This window comes from Podarcis erhardii (genome assembly GCF_964252035.2).
Source record: "Podarcis erhardii genome assembly, chromosome: 9".
NCBI lineage: Eukaryota > Metazoa > Chordata > Lepidosauria > Squamata > Lacertidae > Podarcis > Podarcis erhardii.
The window spans coordinates 49784320-49799326 of NC_138512.1; the positions used below are offsets into that span (position 1 = coordinate 49784320).

The following is a 15007-nucleotide window of genomic DNA, read 5'->3' on the forward strand; positions in this document are numbered from 1 at the left end:
TACTTTGCTTTCTTTTGGATCTGCAGTCCTTTCCAAAATGTCCTTGCTTATTGCAGAACCAACAATGCTTGGCAGCTTTAAATGCAGTTGTATCACCACAAGTTTGCATATGGTGTTCCTCATTCTTTCTGGAAATAGGAGTGCTTATGGCACAAGCCTCCCTTCTATCCAACTCGCCCATTAATCTTGCCGTTACCCCTTCCACAGTTAATTGCGCTGGTGGAACGGCAGATATCTGGCTAGCTATACCATCAAAGTCCTCGTTAAGGGAACAAAGAATGATAAAAACATCCTGAATATCAGGTATGTCCATGTCCCTTTGAATTAATTCGCCGCGTATTGCCTCCAGACGTCTCAAGTGTGCTGCCAAATCACCACCAGGCTGCAACTTAGTCTGGTACAACTGCTTGAAAAACGTCCATGCAGACACTGACTCTTTTCTAACATGCACTGCTGCAAGACTGTCCCACATTTCTTTGGCAGTTTTCTTATTCCTTATGTAGACTACTTGCTGGTCGCTGACTGCCAAATTAATTATCGCTCTGGCTTTCGCATCTCCTTTCGACCAAGCATTTGTTACAGGGTCAGGAGGGTCATCAGTTACATAGGTCCATACTTCTCTAGAGGTCAAAAGTGCCTCCACCCGAAAAGACCATAAACTATAGTTCTCATCTGTTAGCTGTGGAAAGACCAGAGCCTTCTCAGCTTCTGGAACCCGGTCAACCATTCTGGAACTCTTCCAGACCCACAGAACTATGCTAACAGGAGAAGGAGTGTTCAAACCTTTCTCAGAGTCCAAAAATATGCAGTCATCCACTCAGCAGCTGGGCCCATAACTAAGGATGTTGGCTATTTGCAGTATGGTAGCGCTGCAGAGAGCTTGCTGGGGAGACCATGCATTAAAAAGGGACTCAAAAATAACTTAAACAAGGTTTTAATTACAAAAACAAAAAACAAAAACTCGTTATACACTAAATACATCAACAACAAACCAGACCCAACCACCAACCCATCCCCCAGGGTAATGGGAGAGCTAGGTGCTGCTCCTTATATACTACACCCAAATGCTGACACACCTCAATCAGTACAACTCAGCAGCACCTGCTATGTTTCACAGCTGTAAAGCTGGGTCTCGTTATTTTGCTCTGGCCCTTTCTCTGGCCCCTTAAAGACATACACATTGGGTGGAACAATGATGAACCTTTACATTTAAAGAAACCAATTTCACTTCTGGTTGACTTGCTGGGTAGAAATTCTTGGTCACTCATTGGATGGGAAAGTGGTCTAATGAACGGAGAGAATTCTATGCCTCTCAAATCTGATTGGTTGAATGGTAGGCTGGCTGGAACATAAATAGTCCTGTTCTAGCATGGTGACTGTTTGAGTGCTGACCAGAAGCAGCAGCAGCAGCAGCTACAGAAGCTTGAAGACTGATTGAAGATTGAAGACTGAAGTCTGAATGTTAGAGCTGAGACAGGTGGAAGATAGGCAAGAAGCTATGGAGGCTCAGATATGAAGTTGGAGTTGGCAGATAGGCAGAGGTTGCAGCTCCTAGTAATAATAATAACCCTACAAAAGCAAAAACCAACAAAACCCTTAAGGAAATGGAAACCAATTTAAGGATAACAACATTTACCCCAATACGACTTTATAGTTAACAATAAATAGAGGATATCTTGTTAATTTTAAAGTATGGATGATATTGTACCATATCTAAAGTTACACAGTTACTGGGTGATAGCTTGATTCATTGGCAAACAGCATAGCGTAGAAATATGGTGTCAGTGGTTAGAATGTTTCTGAAATATATGTACGATTATGGGAGTAAAATAGGAACCTCTCTGTATACTTGAATCAGCAGTGGCAAAGTGAAGCTGGTTCACCACATACAAAGTGAAGTAACACTCCACAGTGCTACACAATTTCCATGTCTATGAGCATACCACCGTTGGAGATCCCACACTGGTAGGGCCAAAAGGGAACATGTCAGGCTTTTATGTGTTGCTGGTGGACTGGAGCGGGAGCAGCCAACTCACTGTCCACAAGTAAGGCTTTGCTCAGTAGTGGGCCTCTAACTGACCTGTTTGAATTCAGGATTTTTGTGGGCAGTCCTGCCCTGAGGTATAGCCAGCCAAAGAGTTTCTCAATGACCGACAAAGACTGCGTGACCCTTCTGCCAGCTATTTGAAGTATTATAGTTATGGTTATAAAAAATTCAAGGAAGAGTGATATCTACCAACAGGAGAAAATGTGGCCCTTCAGATGTGTTTGGACTACAACTCCCATCACACCTGACCATTGGCAATATTGGCTGGCAGTTTATGGGACTTGGCATTAAACAACATATGGAGGGCTACAAATTCCAAATCCCTTCATGATACCTCAACATTCTTCACTTGCCTGCTCTTTTCTGGGGACCAAAACAAAAAACCCAAACAAACCCAGGAGATGACCTTTACCTGTTGACCTTCCTGTAAGCTTCCATAGGCAACTAGCTGGTCACTGCTGGGAAGAGCCTACTGGACTAAATAAATATTGGTCAAATACAAGAAGTCAATTCTTATATTCTTAGATATGTAATTTTGGAGAAATGTGCCTGACTGCTAACCCTGTGTTTACGTAGACTTGTTTACAAGAACATTATTTTGGCTTTATATAACCGTTGTTTGGCATGAACTTATCTGCCTTGCAATGGAAAATGCAGTGATGCCGGTTATGATGACTGATACATTCCTGTAACCAGCAGAGTTCCCTTTGCTGAGTTAGCCTGAAATGGGATGCCTTGCCTCAAATACAGGGAAGTTAATGAAAAAAGAATTCATCCCAACTTACCAGCTGTATCCCCCACCCCACTCCTTTTATGCTCATAAAAGAAGAATGAAAATAGCATAGCAACCCACAGGTTTTAAGAGACTGTGGATCCTGAAGTCTCCTTCTCTTAGTTGAAAAGCAGCTGCTAGTAGTAACATAGCGGTGCTGATGTTTGGAAAATAAAGATTTGTTTGACAGTAAGTTTCTTGATGTGGGTGTACCAGTCTGCAAATCACACACACACAGAGAGAGAGAGAGAGAAGGGGGGGGGGCAAGGAGCAAAGACACAGGGTCACTCCAGATTGCTATCCTTGCCAACAAAGGTCCGTATAGTTAAATTTATGGTTTTCCCAGTAGTGGTGTATGGAAGTGAGAGCTGGACCATAAAGAAGGCTGATCGCCGAAGAATTGACGCTTTTGAATTATGGTGCTGGAGAAGACTCTTGAGAGTCCCATGGACTGCAAGACGATCAAACCTATCCATTCTTAAGGAAAACAGCCCTGAGTGCTTACTGGAAGGACAGATCCTGAAGCTGAGACTCCAATACTTTGGCCACCTCATGAGAAGAGAAGACTCCCTGGAAAAGAACCTGATGTTGGGAAAGATGGAGGGCACAAGGAGAAGGGGACGACAGAGGATGAGATGGTTGGACAGTGTTCTCGAAGCTACCAGCATGAGTTTGACCAAACTACGGGAGGCAGTGGGAGACAGAAGTGTCTGGCGTGCTCTGGTCCATGGGGTCACGAAGAGTCAGACACGACTAAACGACTAAACAACAACAACAAGCAAAATGAAGATGGAAGAGTGCTGCTTTCATCCAGTGCTCAGACTCCCAGCCTGCAACATGGGACTCACTTTCACATTTTCACACTTGACTTAGGATCCCTCCAAACTGGTGGGTTTGGGCTTTGTTTGTTTTTGCAAGTGTATTCTGCAATATATTACTGATGCAATAATACTGTGTTAGCAGTTATGCTGAACTTCTCACCCACCCTTCCATTTTGTTCTCCAGTGCTACCTCAGCATTTATTCATTATTGCCAGCTGGAGGAGCACTCCTGTGTTATAATGCTACAAAAGTTGGACAAAAAATAATAATGGAACATTCGTAGTATAAAAAGTTACAGGATTACAGCAGGAAGTTCTGGGATATGCACCAATTGGAACAAAGCAATATGTCTTCCTCCACCCAAAGTCTTTTTCAGGCACAAAAAGTATTGAAAGTGGATCACGTGATATCAGCAACATTGGCTTCTGCCAGAAGAATATCTGCAGGCTGTAACTTCCTGCCTCTCCCTCTCCATCAGCGGCGATCATTTCCAAGGACAGGATTGGGTAGAGAGGCAATTGTGTTGCCTTCTAGTGCCTCTCCATCTGCCATCAATATTGAAACATTAGGCTTGCAGCCTAACCTTTTAGGAAAGAACTGTATTCTGTTTTACATTGGAAAATCTCAACATGTTAATAAAAAAAGGAACATGCCTGTCCGGGAACTGCCATTGGAGCCAGAAGAAGAGAGAGGGCTCCAGAGGGATTCCGGAGAGTGTCCCGGGATGAGGAGAAGCAGCCCATCTTCTGGGGAAGGAAATCAGTGTAGCACCAGTGGAGAAGGGGGGCAGATGGGGGAATCGGCGAGGCGGTCCCATGACTCCTCGCCGGGGACCAGCGGGGAGAGCACGGGTCCACCGCTGCCCACACCCTCCTTGTGCAGAAGGCTTCCGCGCAGGGAGAGTAGGCGGAGACTAGGCGTCAAAGAGCTTCTTTGCTGGAAGAAGTTCAAGAAACGCCCGCTGACGGATTCTGCCAGTGATTGAGACAGCCACGGGCGAGTGGCTGTCCGGACAGAAAAGGTTCACTCAGGCAACCCAGCCAGGTGTGGCGCCGGTTTATGCACGAGCAACCCCTAGAACCATCACAATGCCCATATCAAAATAAGTACATTTCAAAACTGTTGAGCAAAAAACAAACAAACCCCACTATTTATTTAATGGCAGACTTGTTTCTGAGGACAGAACTCATCATCTGGGCATTATTAAAGTGATCTCTTTTTAAAAGAGTTTTTTTACAGAGTTTCTTTCATAACACTTGAATGTGCAGACATCCAATGATGTGGAATGTTGGAAGAACAGATAAAAGGAAGTACTTCACACAACACATAGTTAAGCTATGGAACTTGATCTCTTAGCAGAATAATTGAGACAACATTAAAAAAAATCAAAAAGGTACAATGTCTTTCTTATCAAACTTTATTAAATCTCAAGAACATACATTAATTACAACAAATAATTAGTATTTTACCATACAGAAAAGTGATTACATTCATGAACATATATATTTTATTTACTCTTCAATTGGTGGAATCCATTTATCGTTAAGATGTTCTCCTCTTGTCTACCATCTGTCACACTAATCAATTCCGTAAGTTTATATTGCTGACTTAAATTGCTGACTATTCTTTCACTTATGATGGGGACCCAGTTTTCCATTTCTGTGCAAAATCCAGATGAGCAGCTACTGTTAGATTCTATATTAACTCCTTATGGTATATTTGTTGATCTAAATATCCTAATGAAATTATCAGGGGGTCTAATGACAAAGTATAAGGTGTCATTAAAGATACTGTCCTCATCACATCTCCACAAAAGATTTTAATTATTGAATGAGTCCACCAAATATCTTTCATATCAGCCTTTGAATGCCCACATCTCCAAACGCGTTCCATCACAAGTAGTGTAAATTTTACTCAGTCATTATGCAGTCACATACTATTGACCAAGCAGTTTATAGTGATTTTGTCTAGTTTATATCTCTATTTGTCTAGTTTAGTTTAGAATCATGTTATTTCCTGAGTTAACCCACCATTCTTTTTCAGATATTTGTCTGTGAATAAGTGTTGGTGGTGTTTACCATTAGAGGAGAAATTATTGGCCCACATAGTCGCTTCTGAATAAATGTGGATAACAAATAATCCTTTCTGTAGTTCTGCCTGTCCTGAGACCAATGAAATAAGATATGTTGGAATTTGGGAATAGGTAACTGAAAGAAAAGGTTGATGAGGGATGGAAGTCGATACTCAGAAGACAGAATTCTTAGCTGGTAAAAATTAGCACAACTTTTAAAAGAAGTTTATTTTATTTTTTTGCACTAGTGAGCATCTGGGCAAATAATGAAATCCGAGACATAAAACCTAAGGTAGATCCAGTTCTGTAATGCCCTGATAGAAACCCCTTAAACTGCTGCAGAGTGAATACTGTCAGAAAAATAAAACCAGACCAAATAATACACCCCATTTTAACTTTGCATCAGAAAGAAGACATAATTAAATGCAAAAAAAATAATGTGCACAAGCGAAAAAATGAGAATAATACAATTCAAGATGTTGAAATGACAGACAAGTGAATCACCAATTAGAGAATATTACAAAGAAAGAAAGGATAGAAAATGAAATGAAATGACCACAACATTCCACAGACAGCACATCATGTAAATTGGTGGTTGTGAGAGCGTGAGCAGCATCGAGGCAAATCTGAAGAAGGAAAACGTAATCAACAGAAGGAATGAGTTCTTTATATTGACCCCATCACGTATAATGTCTTATTAGCAGCCAAACCGTGAATGACATTCATACCCAGAATCATTGCAAATGATGAATTAATTTCAGTTTTGGAATCCTCCTAAGTGACACCATCCTGAGCAAAGGAGCAGCTGATTGCAATAAAGAGATCACAAAAAGTGGAAGTGCCAAAATAGCTTAATTTACTGCAAGTCACTATTAGGAATCTGGTAAGGCTACATTCTGCAGACTTAACCCTGAACAGGCCAAATGAATCAGATTATATAAATTATGAAAATGTTCTTTGATTTAGAGATGGAAAAGAACAGAATTGTATTGAATACGGGGGGGGGGGGGAGAAGGAGTCCCAGGCTTTACATTTGTTCTTGGATGGAACAGGGTCTGCAGAGCAACCCTCCAAACATAAGATGAGCCTGCAGGATCAGGCCAATGGCCCATCTAGTCCAGTATCCTGTTCTCACAGTGGCCTCCAATTTGAACATGAATGCAATAGCACTCTGCCCACTTGCAATTCCATGGCACATCTGAAAAAGGCGGTAGAACATAGCAATAATGGCTAATTCTCTTTTAAACCCATCCAAATTGGTAGCTATCACTGCTTCCTGTGTGAGATGGTTCTATCATTTTACTATGGGCACTATTTACAGTGATTCTGGTCCTACCTAATGGACTGAGTTCAGAGAGTGGCATTGGGAGAATACTTTTGGGCGTAGCAGTTATGTTATGGGATGCTTCTGAGTAGACATGTTATGTTATGGGCTGCTGAAGGCACTATTTTATACCCAATGCTATTTAACATCTATTTGAAGCCTCTGGGAATGGTCACTAGGGGTTTGGGGTCAAGATGCCAACAGTATGCAGATGGCACTCAGCTTTTATTTCTCCATAACATCTAAATCAGGAAAGGATGTACAGGCACTGGAACAGTGGTGGGACGGGTGAGGGAAACTAAGCTGCACATCAGTGGAGGCACTGAAAGTGTTTCCTGTGTCCAAGAAATTGGTCAGTTGCCTGCCTTGGGTGGGGTTGTGCTCCCTGTGAGGCAACAGGTATGCAGTCTGGGGCTGTTTTTGCATCTCACTTTGTCACTGGAGTCCCAGATAGGCTCAGTGGCTAGAAGCGCCTTTTACCAGATGGAGGGGTGGACTTTGGTAATATGGCACCTTGAGCAAGTACAAAATTCGGTGCCCCCCAAATATTTCATGTTTTGGTACTTTCAATAGGTACCCATATAAATATAGGAATGATGATGATGATTTGCAGTCCTGTGGCTTGGCATCTTGTACAGTGGTACCTCGGGTTACATACGCTTCAGGTTACTTACACTTCAGGTTACAGACTCCGCTAACCCAGAAATAGTACCTCAGGTTAAGAACTTTGCTTCAGGATGAAAACAGAAATCATGCTACGGTAGTGCGGCAGCAGCAGGAGGCGCCATTAGCTAAAGTGGTGCTTCAGGTTAAGAACAGTTTCAGGTTAAGTACGGACCTCCGGAACGAATGAAGTACTTAACCCGAGGTACCACTGTACAGGGGAACCAACTCCACCGCCCTAAATCCGGCACTACCAGGTGTTACAGCAACTACATAGTGGTAGAACTTGGCCTTCCATTTTGTATCTTCGTTTAGTGGAGTGTATGTTTGTTATATATTAAGCTTGGATCCTAGAACAATAGGCAGGTAAGATCCTAGAATGCAACAACTGATTGGCTTGCAGGAGAAGACCAATCAGGCTCCAAGAGGAAGTTAATCAGCCTATTAGGCTGGTAGGATCATAGAATGCAACAACTGATTGGCCTGCAGGAAAAGACCAATCATGCTCCAGGAGGGAAGCAGAATCAGCCAATCAGGCAGGACTCATTGTGTAAATAATGTATATAAAAACCTGAGGTTTTGGGGGAAATTCAATTACTGTTTTACAAGCTGCAATAAAGAGCATGAAATCACTCCAAGTATATTTCAATGTTCTACCATCCAGTGGTAGAACAGCATCTTAAAAAGTAGAGACATCACCTTGCCGACAAAGGTCCGTATAGTAAAAGCTATGGTTTTCCCAGTAGTGATGTATGGAAGTGAGAGCTGGACCATAAAGAAGGCTGGTGCTGGAGGAGACTCTTGAGAGTCCCATGGACTGCAAGAAGATCAAACCTATCCATTCTGAAGGAAATCAGCCCTGAGTGCTCACTGGAAGGACAGATCCTGAAGCTGAGGCTCCAATACTTTGGCCACCTCATGAGACGAGAAGACTCCCTGGAAAAGACCCTGATGTTGGGAAAGATGGAGGGCACAAGGAGAAGGGGACGACAGAGGACGAGATGGTTGGACAGTGTTCTTGAAGCTACAAACATGAGTCTGACCAAACTGCGGGAGGCAGTGGAAGACAGGAGTGCCTGGCATGCTCTGGTCCATGGGGTCATGAAGAGTCGGACATGACTACATGACTAAACAACAACAACAACACCATCCAGTGGAATATTCTTGTGATATTTAGTACTGGGTGTACTTGGTGTTAGGGGAAGAGTAGTACCTCTGGTGTGGGACACATCATGTTCCTTCTGGAATAGTTTGTCCACCTTTGGTCCCCACCCTGCACTCAGCTCTCTCCTGTGGCTCCTAGAAGCTGTCAGCATGCAACAGTGGCCACACCTGGGAACAATAACAACTGGCCTGCTAAACCAGGTCAGGGTAGCTGATGGGTCTCAAACCCTCAAAGAGCTAGGGATTTTCTCTGCATGCAAAGACAGGCTCCAGTGGATTGAGTGGGTGAGACCAATAGTGGGTCCAAGCATAGGAGCCAGCTCCTAGAGCCCAAGGGGTCTGTGCCCCCCAATAAAATATTTGAGGGGGCAAAGCCCCCCAAAGTTGATAGGCATTTGCTATTCAAGTGGTGTGTGTGCACTATGTCATGTGATCGGTTATGCCTAGCCCCCCCATATTTTATTAAAGTTGGCGCCCCTGGGTCCAACAGTCACTTCGGTAGCTTCTGTATGTGCTTTAGAGAGAAGTGAGGGGCAGATGGGTCTAGTCTACCTGGGAAGGTAGCCCACATAAGAGAAGGAAAACTCTGAGGCTAAACCTCTGCTGCCTTGTGGGATATATTTGGGAGAAGAAAAGGCTACACAAATATAGAGTGGAATTCCTAAGATGGATGGTTGGCAAGCTGTACATCTCCTTCTGACAACTCCTGTTGCTAAGCTTGTGCCAAACATATTGCTCTGCTTTCCTTTGAACCACATTAGTGAGGCTGAGAATAGGGTCTTCTCGTCTGGGCAGCCTAGGACCTCCAGACAAACTGTCCAGGCTTGTGCCCTGGGTAAGTCACTTCGGTGCTGCTAATGCAGCAGTTCGACTTCATCCCCAGAGGTGCACTCCATTGTCTCTCGAGATAGACTAGGACTCAGCAACCTTTTTCAGCTGTGGGCTGGTCCACCGTCCCTCAGACCATGTGGTGGGCTGGACTATATTGGGGGGGGGGGAAATGAATGAATTCATATGCTCCACAAATAACCCAGAGATGCATTTTAAATAAAAGCACACATTCTACTCTTGTAAAAACATGCTGATTCCCAGACCGTCTGCGGGCCAGATTGAGAAGGTGATTGGGCCGCATCTGGCCCCCGGGCCTTAGGTTGCCTACCCCTGAGATAGACCTACAACAATTCTGTATAGAAAAGAATAAACATGTTTTGTTTTATTTTTAAAATATCAAACACCTAGCAACTTTCTGTTGTTGACTTCTCTCTGTTGAATGGTTTCTTTAAATGTAAAGGTTCATCATTGTTCCACCTAATGTGTATGTCTTTAAGGGGCCAGAGCAAGGGCCAGAGCAAGATAACGAGACCCAGCTTTACAGCTGTGAAACATAGCAGGTGCTGCTGAGTTGCATTGATTAAAGGTGTGTCAGCATTTGCATGTAGTATATAAGGAGCAGCACCTAGCTCTCCCATTACCCTGGGGGTTGGGTTGGTGGTTGGGTCTGGTTTGTTGTTAATGTATTTAGTGTATTAGGAGTTTTTGTTTTTTGTAATTAAAACCTTGTTTAAGTTATTTTTGAGTCCCTTTCTTTTTAATGCATGGTCTCCCCAGCAAGCTCTCTGCAGCGCTACCATACTGCAAATAGCCAACACTCTCCAGCATGTCTTCCACTGTTAGCAGAGGAGAATCTGTGAGTGTTCTGGGAATCAGAGTTTTGTGGCTTCAAGAATTATCTGCTTAATCGGCAGTCTTGGTGAAAACGTGTTAAGAGAATTTTCCAGGGAACATAGTCACAGTGTTCTGCCAGCACAGCTTGGTCTTATGCCACATGTGTGCTTCTTACATGAGAAGGCTTTGCCAAATTTCTTCATTATTATCAAAGTAGAATTTTTATGATTCTGGCATTATCTTACCCTCCTTGAGAATTATAATTCCCCCCCCTTTTTTTTAATGATTGCCCTTAAATCAGAGAGCATGTTGTCTCCTACATACTTCCATCTTCCAGCAGCATACAAATCAGTCTGGCTAACCTGATCCAAAAACACTCAGACATACCCCACTCACCCACAAAAACAAACCTCACTACAGCCAACCAAAGGCAACCAACCACACCCTAGGCTACCCCCAACCTCTCTCACCACCAAGGAAATACAACAAGTGAATAGTAAGAGAACCCACACAAGTGACGCTGCCACAAAATCCCACACATACACTTAGTAGAAGAATAGAAGCATTGCCACCCAACCTCACCCCACTTACCATTCCCCCCTCTTTCCTCCCTAACCTAACACTGTACATAACACTAACGTCTCACAACAAATGAAACTGATTCATAGAAAACGCAACTTGAAAAAAGAGACAATGCCCATATTTTTGTAAACACACATATATATATGAGAGAGAGAGACTTTCTTTATCAACTAGCATCTGACCCATTTTGTAAAATATTATTTTTACAGGTGTCATTGCCTGCTGTCAAAATTCCATAGCTCATAGTGAAGGCAAGGTAGTTGAGAACGTAACCTATTTCACTCCCTGTGTGCTCTTGTTTCACACCAGATGAACGTATTTAATTTTCAGTGATCTTTTTGATGGTTTTACGGGCTTTCTTTAGATTAATTCCAACAGATTGGGAGGAGAGCCTTGTGCCGTGTTTGCTTGGTGGTGTCACCACTCTCTCTGTGTTAGCATCAATTGTTAAGATCACTGTTGTCAATTTGTTGAGTTTGATTTAAGGTTGCATTTAAGGTTTTACTATTCCACCCTATATCTGTTTTATTTTAGCCACAGCTAGAACTCAGGCTCCTCATTGATCCACACCACCAGCACTTGTCCTGGTGGCTGCTGTTTTCCCTGCAGGTGGGGTTGCCATACACTGCCATCTCTTTGAGAACTGTTGGACCTTTTCCCTATATTGAACTGGGACCCAATGAGAAGTCATCCCCCCCACAAACACCAAGAGAAAATTAAACTTTGCAGCAGGAATGCAGGGAGGTGAGGGAAACAGCTAGTAACAGATTTTGTTCTCTCTGAGACCTCCGGTGTAGGGCGGTATATAAATGCTAATGATGATGATGATGATGATGATGATGATGATGATGATGATGATAATAATAATAATAATAATGTGCAAGTCAAGTGTAATTCTTGGATTTAAGGTGGTACAGACTGTGAGCATAATAGAACTAATTCAAAATTGAAAGAGCATACATCTGAGCAAATGTGTTTTGAGTTGAAGTGTAAAGTGTATTCATGGCTTTCCATTTCTTGATTAGATACTCTGCATTAAAGGAGAATGCCTGAGGATGAATGGTGAATAAAATATCCAAGGGATGAGGGTGAAAATGGGGAAAAAAAAAGGAAAGAAGGAGGCCTAGGAAAGAATATAAATAATCATTTCCTGTTCTCTTTTACATACCTGGACACCAGATTTTCAGAGTTCTTCTTCCTCAGAGATGAGCAGAGGAAGCCATAAACCAAAATTATTTGCACTTTAGCAGACTTTACGATCAATTTTTCTGAAGCCATTTCTGTGCTAGGTCATGTCTGTGCCTAAAATGGCTGCCTATACACTTGCATTTGGAACATATGTATTCATTTTAGAAATGCAATACATAGATTCATGTGCCAATACTGCTATTTGCATACAAATAAAATTTCATTCCTATATATGCACTTTGCACAGCCAGTTTCAATGTAACTTTTAAAATGAAATTGTTTCCAGAATGATTTGTGTACTTCTATAACTTAGAGCCTGTAGAAGATAATCCTAAAAAGTAATATGCTGTTCTTGACCTTTATTCAGACCTAATCCAGATGATTGGGAACATAGGAAGTTGCTGTCTATCAGATCCATCTAGTCCAATATTGTCTACTTTGACAGGCAACAATTTTCCAGGTTTTTACACAGAGGTGTTTCCTCCATAGCCTAAATGTGTACTTTACTCCTGATCTACGCTCTCTCCCCAAAGGCAGATGCATGACCCTGGTGTGATTTCAACACAAAGACTTCCATCTGGAGTCACATGTGCTACCAATGCATCCCAAGGGCCATACCGGATCATCTATTAAGGTAAACTGAAATGCTTTCTCTGTTGTCTCTTAAGAGTCTTCAGTCAAATTGGTACTGTGGATCTTCTCATAGCTGACAATCACATGACATAACAACTACATTCCATGGCCAAATCAATTTCCATTACTTTGAAAACGATGATAATTGCTCAAACATAAAAAGGGGGGAAATGGTTCTGGCTGCAAAATGTAAAAACCAAACCAAACCAAAAACAGCTTTGCTGTACAGCCAGCTGTGAATTTGCTGCATGTTAAGGACATTTTGGGGGCTTGTGCTGCCTCTTCATTTTCCTTAAGATGGTAGGTGCATTCAAATAATGGAGAGCTTTCCACCATTTTTGTAAAGACTTTGCAGTGGGTTGCTTAGATGCAGGACAATACATCTACTTGTCAGCCCTACCAGTGTTCATCATTTCCCAGATCTTGGAAATAACAGGAATTGGCTGCTACTGAAATATTTAAAATAGCACATATGCTACAAATACTAGTGTTATAAGCTGTGAGGTACATGTCTTTCTAATGGAGCTCTAACAGTGTTGGATTCTGATTGTGTGTGTCCAAAGTCTCTTACTCACTTTTCATCCATGTAGAATATGATCTGCAAAGCTATGCATGATGAGACTATTCCTTAGACTCCTCAGCAGGGTTGTAGCTTCTCCGTAAAATATTATTTAAAAACTCAGTAGCACATTACAAAAGAGTACTACACCAATTCTTACATAACATTTAGCCTGTTTAGCATTCTCTGTGTCCGTTAGCTGTGATTAGCAATTGGAATGGACAGATGGGGCTTTCCTGTAGTAGAATGGGAGTCATGACATCATTATCTGTAGACCTTGGGAGGTTAGAAGTGTATTTAGATGGAAGCCCCTCTGGACTGTGTGATCTGTGGGGCTGAATATGGAATGCCTTTGGGACTAACCAGTCTTACCCACCAGGAGTTGTATGTTCCAGGGCTGGGACTCATCTTAAGAGTGGGGCTCAGGTAAGCGTTTATGATCTTGTCACTCCCTTATCCTGAGCAAGGTGGCTTGCTCAAATTGAATTGGGTTACTTCCATAGCATTTACCTTCCACTGACATCATAACTGAATAATATGTGGCCCTAATTCATGCCCACTTACTTTTGTCTTGCCTCTTATTTACCTACTACAGACACAATTTCTGTTTGTAGACATTAGTGCTGTCACAGCTGAGAATGAAAGCAAGGCTCTTAAAAAACATCCCTTGGGTTCTTCTGATTTTTGTAATGTTCAGTGAGAAATCTCTCTATAAAAAACACAAGATGGTGGTTGACTTCCTGGCATTCCTGGATATATGTTTTTTTAATTCTGTTTTAGTCTGGCTTCAAGAAATAAAATATCTTTGGTGATAAACTGAAACTGAGTAGAACAAACAGAAGTACTGTTGGATTATGGTGGTTTATCAAAAAATGGAAGTTCTGTCATTTATGGGAATGTTTTCACTTAAAAATAAGATTCCACATTGTTGATTGGCTCAAGTGACACCCAAACCTCATAGTACTTTTCATCAACTTCAGTTGATGCATCTTCCAGGAGAAATGATCTGGCCACAATTTTCTATACACGAAGAAACACCTGACACGCACTGTATATGAGTCTGCCTTTGAAATGTGTTCAGAAGGCCCAGAATAAGAGAGGAAGTTACCTAGTTTGTTGTACAAAAGCAGCAAATCCACTTTAATTGTTCAACTTACTGACTGAACCCCATCCACAAAATAGTGACAGTTTTGAAACAACGTAAGTGTGCATATGATTTTAGCCTTTGAGGTTTTTTGAGTAAGCTAAAATGTGTGATATCATTGTGCTAAGCCTTCTGAAAGATGTCAGAATGAAGTATAAAGAGACATTGATTCCTGAAGATCAAGGTCATGAAAAGCTGGGGATAATTTTTCTTTAGCTTTCATAGACCTTGTGTTAAAACATGGAGTAGTCAGAAATACTCTGGAGAAACATTTCTGCTGTGGTTACAGTACATCTGTGACAGGGTTCAGTTATTGGGTGAACTGTATGCTTGGGATCTGTAAAAATGCCTCTAAGTTTTTAGGAGAAAAATAA

At 42.0% G+C, this 15007-nt stretch overlaps 1 long non-coding RNA gene across 1 annotated transcript in view; it reads left to right on the forward strand.

The window, feature by feature from the left end:
• Positions 1-12908, forward strand: part of LOC309350503 — a 93185-nt gene extending 80277 nt beyond the window's left edge. Inside the window, exon 3 of the long non-coding RNA XR_014160444.1 lies at positions 12831-12908. This is a non-coding gene — a long non-coding RNA (uncharacterized lncRNA). The remainder of the gene's footprint in view (positions 1-12830) is intronic.
• The last annotated feature ends 2099 nt before the right edge of the window (positions 12909-15007 follow it).